Source organism: Crocuta crocuta, unplaced genomic scaffold, assembly GCF_008692635.1.
Source record: "Crocuta crocuta isolate KB4526 unplaced genomic scaffold, BGI_CrCroc_1.0 scaffold72, whole genome shotgun sequence".
Taxonomy (NCBI): domain Eukaryota; kingdom Metazoa; phylum Chordata; class Mammalia; order Carnivora; family Hyaenidae; genus Crocuta; species Crocuta crocuta.
Window position 1 is genome coordinate 3,789,711 of NW_027529427.1, and position 7,603 is coordinate 3,797,313.

Here is a 7,603-nt window from a genome sequence, read left to right on the forward strand (position 1 = left end):
GAGGCTGCTATGGGGACTGGCAGCTTCTTTCTTGGTCTATGGGACCTGAGCTGCCATGTGAATGGTCACCCGTATTGACAGAAAGATCTTGTGGAGATGCCCTGAGATGTATGAAAAGGGAGAGAGGCCAGATGACCTCAGCTGTCCCCACCAAGTCACCATGTGTGTGAATAAACTCATTGGATGCTCCAGGCCAGCCCAACTCCAGATGAATACGACTGAGTGACCCCAGTCACTGGCATAAAGAACAGAACAATTGCCCAGCTAAACTCCACTCAAAGTCTTGACCCACAAAATAGTTATAAAAATGGGTTATTGTTTTAAAATCATTGGATTTGAGGTAGATTTTTGGAGTAGATACTCCATTTGGAATAGCTTTTTATATAGCAATAGATAGCCTGAAAAACCATATATGTCATTCTGGAATCAAATTAGCAGAAAATGATCAGTTATGAATCCCCTGCATAGGGGCTATATTTTTCTACTTTCAGAACAGGGGAATGATCTGGGGAGTTTGGGAAAGCCAGAGAACCCCCACCCCAAATAAGGGATAATGACTCACCAAAGCTAAAATAAATAGCATTAAATTGAGGTGCTCAACAAGGAAATACAAATCCATGAACAGCTCTAAGTACCCTGAATGAGAGTTCTGTGATGACAGAGGGAGCACAGCCCTTGACCCACATTCACTGAGGCTTGCACCACTCAGAAGTCCCTAGAGCATCAGGTGTCTGCCCTCCCTCTTTAAGACATAGCCATCCAGGATCCTCTCCCTTGCTTCTAGGAGGAGTTGCTATCAAGGCTGGCCCTTGCTGGCCTTCTGAGTGACAAGCCAGCAGCCATATTAGAGTGAGCCAGGAACTGGCTGTGGAAGGCTGTTTGATCAGAGAGGAATTAAAGTAGTTCATTTTCTAAAGTGCCAGGAGACCTGGCGATGAACCTTTGTGAAATGAAAACCATAACTACAGCACCCTTACAGAGATGCAATTCATCATGGGCATGACGGGTCTGTCAACAAGAAGGGCTCTCTTTCTCCTGCTGATACACAGAAGCAATCTCATTGCCTCTGTGCTGCAAGGGGAGGACCACTGGACTCCTCTATACACTGTGGCTCTCCGCCGGGAGTCCTGTTAAATAAGCAGTCCTTTCCCAGGAGCCAGAGCGGCACATGCATAATCAGGAGGTTTGCAGAGCAGAGATTTAATGGGGACTCCAGTGTCTATAGCCCCCATATTTCCTCTAACCAAAAATGGAGGTAGTTTTGAAGTGAGGGTAGTTTGGAAGAGCAGTGAGAACCAATTTCATTTCTTGTTATTTTCTAATCCAGACGGAACTTAGAAGTGATCTCGGGAATAAGGATATTTTTGCTTCCTGGTGGCCTGAGACCAGTAGTTAGTCAAAAGCCTAGATGAGAAACAGGCAAGTTGGGGTACCTGGGTGGTTCAGTCAGGTAAGTGCCTGACTCTTGATTTTGGCTCAGGTCATGATCTCATCGTCTGTGGGATGCAGGCTGGTATCAGGTTCTGTGCTGACGGTGTGGAGCCTGCTTGTGGTTCTCTCCCTCTCTCTCTGCTCCTGCCCCTGCTCATGTCCCTCCTCTCTCAAAACAAACAAATCCGCATGAAAAAAGAAACAGGCAAGTTAGCTGGCACCATCCAGAGTGCTGATACACAGGCTCAGCCTCCCCTGACCCTTGTGACCCCACAGAGCCCACAGTGGCCCACAGGAGACCACCAGCTTCGATTCATCCCTGCTTTCATTCTCCTCTTACCAGACTTTTAGCTACATCTCTGAACATACTCTCTTCCTTTGCAGACTCAGTTACACAGCTGGGAACTTTCAGACTCCTCTTCTCAGCTTCTCAATTCTAACCAGGTGAGTCAAGGATAACCAGAATTCCCTGTTGGGGCACAAGGAACTGTCCCAAAGTGCTGATGTGCATCAGATCTGATCTGATTCACACTTATTCTGGAAGAGTCCATTAAAAGAGCAACCACAAGTTCTTCTTCAGGTTTTCCTGAAGTGTAAAACTCTAGGATTCTGAGAAAATTTCTGACAAGCATACTGTCTTCATTTGCAAATTTTCCAGGGGAATCTGAAGTTTGTACGTTGTCTTTCTCAATTCCCCTTCCCATCCCTGGCCATAAATACACTGTTTGCCACTTGTGATGCCTTGTTCAGAAAGCCTTTGATAGAGCTATCTCTTCAATGTTCCCATATATCAACTTTGGGCACCCTGGCCACCCCCACACACTCCCACAGAAGATCTGTGCCAGGTGGAGGCTGCCTCCCCTCTAGCAGCCAGTGCCTTTAGGCCTTCAACTCTTGCCCAAAGTGCTGGGGAGGCCACGCTAAATAGTTTTAGGGGTTAACCCAGAAAGAAAACACTTCCTTTGGTTTTTCTGAACAGAAATCCTTTCTTTAACCAGTTCAAAAGATGCCCTGAGTTCACTCATGTGAATGAATTTCTAACTCCCCTGCTCCCTGCTCTGCCTTCCATGTTGGGTCAACACAGGAGGATAGAGGGCTGGCTAACTGCCTTCTCTGGGACTCAATATCTCCATCTTTCATGTGGGAAAAGCAATCCTTTCTGCTATCAGGTGTAGTACCCTACCCATAGGCAACTGTACTCTCTCTTTCTAATTCTTCATTGACGTTTCCCAGCATCAATGTCCCCTTCTTCATTGACATCACAATGGTCTGTATAGGTCTGTATAACGTAAATCTCATTCTCTGCCCAAAGCTCTTCTACAGCAGGGATAAAATCAAAACATTGAAAGTTTTCATCCTTTTCTTGATCCACTCCTCACCAGAACAAGGGGCCTCAGGGAGGAAGAGTCTTAAGGGACCGACAAAGTGGTTTTTTGGGTGTTGTACAACAAAGTTACACCCCTCCCACTCCTCATATCCACCCTGGTTCCTAGGTTCTAATCAAGTGGGTAAAGAGTGGTCTGAATTTCTGCTTGGCGTGAGGAGTCATAAGCAGGCCCAGATTTATTTGGGTTTGCTATTCAAGGGTTTCCTACTGACTCTAGAGTGAAGCTAGATATTTTGGTGTGCCTCTGACCCCCGGCCTCCTCTCTCTCTACTTCCTTCTTTACCCACATGCACAGAGCCACAAGCAGATCCTGAAAGAAAGATGCCTCTCTAGTCCTCCTGGTTCCACATCCATGGCTTCTCAAACTCATCCCCAGGCTCTCTGCTGCTCCTCACTGAGTGCGCTCATGGTGCCATCCTCACGTCCCTGCTTCCCTGCACCCTCGTGCTGGCTGAGAGCCCTCTAATGTACACACACTATCATAGCCCCCTGTCCATCATGGCATGTATGGAAAAGATTCCAGACTCTCAGGTAAGATAAAAGCTCCACAAACTCAGTCCAGTCCACTCATTTTCAGGTACATTCACTCATGAGGACTTATAGAGAAATGAAGTTGACAACTTCCTATCATAACACCTTGTCTGTTTCCTAATCTTTTCTCCCCCAAGTCTCCTTAGTGTTCATGATTTAGGAAGAGAGGTATTTTGTAGCCTTGAAGATTATGATTCAGTTATACTCTTTCTACCCCCAGGCCTTCTGTTATTCAGACAAAATTATCTTAATTCCTTGAAACCCACTTTTTGGAGTTATAAAACTTGGAGACATCTTCATAGATTTTTTTTTAATTGGAGATTTTGCCTAAGAATATTCTGCCCTCAAAATTTCTTTTCTCCTGGCATTTTCCTACAAGATTCATCTGGAAAATATAGCTGTTTAATAAATGTGAGCAGTGAGGATAATCCTGAGGCCCACCAACTCTTTGGTGTGGATGGAGGAATGGGGAGGGAGAGCAGGATCCTTCCTTCTTGGTGAGAACAAGACAGGAGAAGACTGTGTGATAAAGGCATTTGACTGACACATTTCTGCGAGTGATCTGTCATCTTTTGTGCTGACTTGTTGGGTCCTACTTACTCTGATTTTCAATTATTTAGGCAATAGCTGAACTTTGTACTGGATCCTGGCAATCAGGAAATGGGTCTATTATGGTTAGTACTCAACTCAGGTGAGTGAACCCACATTGAATAGCATTCAGTTTTCCTCTTTACAGAGTCATATGTAAACCAAGGGTACAGTTGAAAGTGACCTTGTTAATTCACCCACTAGATTCATCAAACAGCTGCTTCACAAAAACCTGAGATGTAGTCTTGGCCCTGGTTGAGAGGGAGGACTCTCTGAGGAAGACCTTGTAATAGATTTCTTTATAACAGCTTTGAGATGCTATAAGGAGAGGCTAGATGTTGATGGAGATAACTTGACCCTCATCCCTGGGAGAAACCTCCTTGAATGTTGCTTCTCACAGAGCCTGGTAAATATTTTCAGTTGGCAAGGTTTGTGATTGGGAAAGTCAAGAAGCCAAGATTCCCTGTTCTGGCCCATTGAAGAATAAGTAAAGTATGAAATAGGTGGGCGGCCTTATCACATGTACTTTCCATAACAGAGATTTGGAGTTGAAATCTGGAGACAATATGTCTTTGTGACAACATCATAAAAGTTACTTCAATGAAATGTAAATACACTTCCTTAGTCCATACACATGCGTGCATGCACACAGTCACAGAGCTGGAATGAGTCAAAGGCTTTGTTGTCAACACCAAGAGAGTGTGTGGTGTTCATTGGAGCCAAGCAAATCCAATGCAGAGCAGACCCTATTCTGATGAACACCCTGGAAACTGAAGGTGGGAGGATCAGGGTCTCGGGGTGAGGAGTGTGTCCCTCAGAAGCAGAAGACAGGCTTCTGAGATTGCTGTTTGGGGTTTATTGTGCTATTTGCCTGGAGGAAGACGTGCATTCTTGTGACATGTGTTTTCTTGCATCTTTCGTCACTTAAGCAGTCTCTTCTGCCTGGAGGGATGAATAAGACTTCACAGGAGAAGACTCCCAACAATTCCAAGGGGTCCCACAAGCAGATTTTTTCCATGGGTTTTAAATGCACAAACATTGAAATGATCCAGCATTCCCCATCTAAAGAAGGGAGTTTGTCTGACCCTTTGTCTTCCTTTAGGTAGATATTTAGACCATTCATTACAGGTGGCAAATATTTATGTAGATTTTTCTTTCTTGGTATGAAAATACAGTGATCCTTGTTAGTTCTTCTAGGATTTTACATGTTTTTCCCATTGAAGAAAATCAATGCCACATATGTAAATGAAAATCTCATATTCTCCCCCACCTCCCTCTCTCTCTTTCTGTCTCTCTGTCTCTGTCTCTCTCTGTCTCTCTGTCTCTGTCTGTCTCTGTCTCTCTCTCTCTCTCTCTCACACACACACACACACACACACACTGGCACTAGGTTCTTGTTCATTTGGGCCAACCAAAGAAGCTACTGTGTGTTTCTTCTTTGGACATCCTCAAATGAGCTGGAATCGAGTGGATTGTCTGCTAGGCAATATTTTATACAGGTTGATTCAGCCATTAATTGCTCTGTGGTTTCTGACTAATTCCTTCCTTCCCTTTGGTGCAGTGCATCCTTTCAAAGAGAAAGAGGTTTGAGGGTTACTTGGCAGCTTCACAACTTACATTTGCTTAAAAATGTGGAGACACCACCTATTTTGAAAAAAAAATGAAAGAGTTACAAATTCTGTCGCTTCAGGGAAATACAGTCATCCAAGCCCACACATTCCATCCAAGAATGTTCTTGGCTGAGCCAATTCTCCAAGTCAGATGCAGAAACAAAGCCTTTCATTTGGGCACCCTGATGCTTGGCTTAAAGGACCCAAGAGAGAATATATAAGAGTGGGAACAAAGGAGGTCCACAGAAATGATGATGACCAAGTACTTGATGCTGAGTTCTACATTTTCATGTGTTGGAATCCTTTATGAAAGTATAAGTTCTTGGGGTGCCTGGGTGGCTCAGTTGGTTAAGCATCCGACTTTGGCCCAGATCATGATCTCATGGCTTGTGAGTTGAAGACCCGCACCAGGCTCTTTCCTGACAGGTTGGAGCCTGGAGCCTGCTTCAGATTCTGTGTGTCCCTCTCTCTCTGCCCATCTCCTGCTCTCTCCCTCTCTCTCAAAAATAAATAAACATTTGTGGGGATGAGCACTGGCTGTTGTATGGAAACCAACTTGACAATAAACTATTAAAAAAATAAAATTAAACTTAAATAAATAAATATTTAAAAATTTTTATAAAAAGAAAGTGTAAGTTCTGAATAAATTATGAACCAACCCTAAGATTGTTGAGATTGACAGCAGCCATATCTAGCAGTTATTTTCCACCATTTGATGGGATGATCACATCTATATCAATGACCCCTGACTACGGATTTGCAAATCATTTTGGTTAACATGAAAATGGTTAAGCCCTAGTAATACTTTTTATATGCAGTGTTATAAGACTACATATTTTGCTTGCATTACCTCATTTGGTTCTTCCAACAGCTCTATACGGTAAGCACTACTATTATTTCCATTTCCCAACTGAGACATCAGAAGGTTAAGTAATTTTACAGGGTCACTCACACAGTTGATTTCAAACTCCACCATAGAACCTGATTTCTAGACTTTAAGGTGTACTGACATTTGTCATTTAGAAACTATACTAGCAACTCTTAAGGTAGTTATGCCCATCTCTCCTATGGCTTTAATTAGAATTCTAGTTTTAAAAAAAAAGAATGTTACTTTTCTTAAGGGTAGAAGTCAGCTTCTCATTTTCTTTCATTTCCTTCAAAATACTCAACACAGAACTGTGCACAGAATGGGCTAAATAATGTTGACTCACTCATTCACTCAGGGAATTTGGCCAACAATTAACTCTTATCTCCTGCCATCTTGCTCAGCGTTGGCAGTTCTGCTTCACCCTCAATTGCTGCTAAAGTCTGTTAAGATACTAAAGAGACGTTTGGAAACAGGATCATGTGTTGATAATTATTTTTCCTGGATTCATGATATTATTGAAGGGGAGAGGGGTAAGAGTGATTTTTTCAATGAGAAAAGTAGCAAATAGATGCTCCCTAGAAATAGAGAAGGAACAGAGATAGTGGAAAGTAGAAGGTAGAAAAATTGAGGCAAACCATCGATAGAGAAGGATAGTTCAGGAAGAATCATCTAACTGTAGTATGTTTATATTGATGACAATTTGAGCATTTGATACACACAGCCTTATGAATTTTTATTTGGAAAACTTGAGCTTACAACAACTTGGCTCTGAATCTAGGCAAAGGACTAAAAATGTAGCAAACAAATTCAAAAAATCTGCACAGAGAACTAGGAAGTCAATGAGTGGTTCATATAAGCTTATAGTAGAGGGTAATGAGATGGGTTTTCCATCCAGCCCCTTCCCTCTTTCACAGAAGGAACTCCTTTTCTCCATGGAGACAGGATAGTTTGGCAAAGTACTTTGCTGTCACTCTGACTGGCCATATTTTCTTGAAGATATTAAATGACAGTGGTCACAGGGGTGCCTGGGTGGATCAGTTGGTTAAGTGTCTGACTTCTGCTCAGGTCATGATCTCATGGCTCATGAGTTAGAGACCCTGCCTTGGGCTCTATGCTAATAGCTCAGAGTCTGGAGCCAGCTTCAGATTCTGTGTCTTCCTCTCTCTCTGCCCCCCCCATAAATAAATG